The sequence below is a fragment of the Schistocerca piceifrons genome, chromosome X (assembly GCF_021461385.2).
Source record: "Schistocerca piceifrons isolate TAMUIC-IGC-003096 chromosome X, iqSchPice1.1, whole genome shotgun sequence".
Classification (NCBI taxonomy): Eukaryota; Metazoa; Arthropoda; class Insecta; order Orthoptera; family Acrididae; genus Schistocerca; species Schistocerca piceifrons.
In genome coordinates, this window is record NC_060149.1 from 243,103,310 (window position 1) to 243,106,163 (window position 2,854).

General features: G+C 42.3%; 1 pseudogene; it reads left to right on the top strand.

Moving 5' to 3' along the window:
• The first annotated feature begins 2,537 nt into the window (after positions 1-2,537).
• Positions 2,538-2,654, top strand: LOC124723814 (annotated as a pseudogene).
• The last annotated feature ends 200 nt before the right edge of the window (positions 2,655-2,854 follow it).

Genomic DNA, 2,854 nt, shown 5'->3' on the forward strand with positions numbered 1-2,854 from the left:
TTTCTCGAGTCCATATTTATTTCTCTCACAACAGCGAGCTGTCATATGATTGTTCCTGTGTTTGTCCCACAAAGTACAGCAATGTAAAACATATAGTACATCAAAAGTTACTTTTCGAAAGAAATACTGTAAAGTAACATTTGATGTCGAGATTGAACTTGCTAAAAATATTCAACGCTGACTTGAATACGAACTGTTATTCGATACTGATGTGTCTGGCAGTGATCTAGTGCAGCTGGAGTATTTTGGAGTATTGGTGGCAAAGTTCGTAAGCAAACTAGTTGGTGAAATGCAGAGATGATTTATGGAGGAATTATGGAGAAAAGGAAGAAAGAAACTTAGTCTATCATCTAAAATGGAGGCAATTAGCGAAGCGTTAGTTCAGTTGGACTAGGATGGAAGATGAAATAGGACGTTATCATGTGAAACAAAGAATTCTACTATTCGGCTAAAACGACTTACAGGAAAACATAAATCGCGATGGCTGCTATTTGAATCCCACTCCTCCCGAATGTAGCTACAGTGTTGCGGCCACTGTGCCACTTCTGTCCATGGGACATGCAGTTATAAAGGCTCTTCATTTCCGTAGCCATCGTCCACAATTTCTCCTTATGGTTAGGAAGTTAAGCAAATCGTCTACATGTAACTGTTCCTTTTTAACGCCACATGTTCCGTGTTCTTGTATTGAAGCATAGCCAGTAGTGGTGTACTTCAAAATTACAAAAGATTCACTTTATAGTGGTATATTATTAGATTATACGCAGTTCGTAGGTACAGTCGTGGACAAAACGAGCGAGACCCCTCGCCTTTTCGTTATGATGATCAGCACAGCTTGAAAGTTTGCTACACAGCATAACAGGCAAGGCGACGAAGTGCTACCAATATACTATGCACAGGCGTGAAATTGAAAGACTATCCGATCTTTGTCAGACTGTTGTCAATCATGTGTAAGACTATATTAATGCTGATTAGTGTGAATATAAGATATAAAGGAAAGAAGAAACTCTAATTAGCATGAACTGTACTAACAAGAAGGAATTTCAGCTTATCGAGATAACATAACTGTTTTAGTAAGACAGAGTACCCCAGATCGTTACGAATTAGCAAAATATTATGCGCATTCGACCTCGAAACTGTCAACGTTCAGACCAGTCATACTGGATTACCGTTGCTGACCTACCATGAAAGTGTGCAGATTTAGCAATGCGTGAAGATGCATAACGAAGTCCAGTTAAAAATCATTCAGTACCACACTTAAGTCAAATCAATTATTGACAGAAGCGAAAAAAGTAGTCAGTAATAAGTATAAAATTCCACAAGAGTTTCATTTTGACATCCACAGTGTAGGGAAGCAGCCTACTCACGCCATATAGAATTCATATGCTTTCCATTGTGTGCCAGCCTAGTCCGCTGTAACTAGCTATGACGTCACAAATGTTGTGCAATACCTTAAAAGCAAAGTAACCTAAGGACATCACATACATCCATGCCCGAGGTAGGATTCCAACCGACGACTGAAGCAGCCGCGCAGTTCGTGACTGAAGCGCCTAGAACCGCTCGACCAAAGCACCCGCCGAAACTCTTTTCATCTCATGTATAATGATAATATATACTGTCTAGTGAAGATACTGTATTCGCCAGCAACTCTGATCGTTTGATCATGGAACTTTTACGAAGCTACATTCAAATTTTGTTAGAAGTCGTCTGCAATATCCACTTATAAACACCCTAGGAACGTCTATGCGATATCCACTTCTGAAGATGCTGGCAGATACTGCAGTACCATAACAAGTGGTTAAGAATGTATTGTTATTGGTCCACACATGACACTTTATTTCAGTATCAATTTAACGCACCTAGGTTTAATCAGCATTAATATAGTCCTACACATGATTGCAAACAGTCTGACAAAGTTCGGATAGTTTTCAAATTTCATGCCTGTGCATAGTATATTGGTAGCACTTCGTCGCCTTGCCTGTTATGCTGTGTAGCAGACTTTAAATCTGTGCGGATCAGCATAACGAAAAGGCGAGGGGTCTCGCTCGTTTTGTCCACGACTGTACATATAATTTTATGGTCGCCCTTCCAAAATTGTCACGTCACTGTTGTACTAGTCAGTATTGACGATAAGCGCATTACATTAGACCTGCCACAGCTCACGTATGTGGTCTTGTACATCATTATTTCAGTAAATTTGCGTGCAGTTCACGCTTTGCTAAATCCTTTCATATTCTCTCCTCAAAACGTGAATTTCACCTACAAATTTCTATAATAACCATGTAGATGCTCAGAACCAGTTCTAAAGATTTCTAGCTGGCCCTGAAGGGCCATACACTACCAACTGACCTCAGAGTCACCCTTGCAAATGGCGTCATTCAGATGAGGTATGGAGGGGCTAGGGGTCAGCACACTGCTCTTCTAGCCACTATTTCCAAGACCTGTGTTGCTAAACTAGTAAAATTAAATCACGGAATTCTTCCGTCATTTTACAGTAAGAGACCACACACAACACTTAAACATACGTATGGATAAGTGGAGGCAACGGCCTTGCCGCAGTGGATACACCGGTTCCCGTGAGATCACCGAAGTTAAGCGCTGTCGGGCGTGGTCGGCACTTGGAGGGTGACCATCCAGGCCGCCATGCGCTGTTGTCATTTTTCGGGGTGCACTCAGCCTCGTGATGCCAATTGAGGAGCTACTCGACCGAATAGTAGCGGCTGAGAGAGCGGTGTGCTGACCCCACGCCCCTCCTATCCGCATCCTCCACCGAGGATGACACGGCGGTCGGATGGTCCCGGTAGGCCACTCGTGGCCTGAAGACAGAGTGCTTTTTTCTTATGGAGAAGTGGAAGGT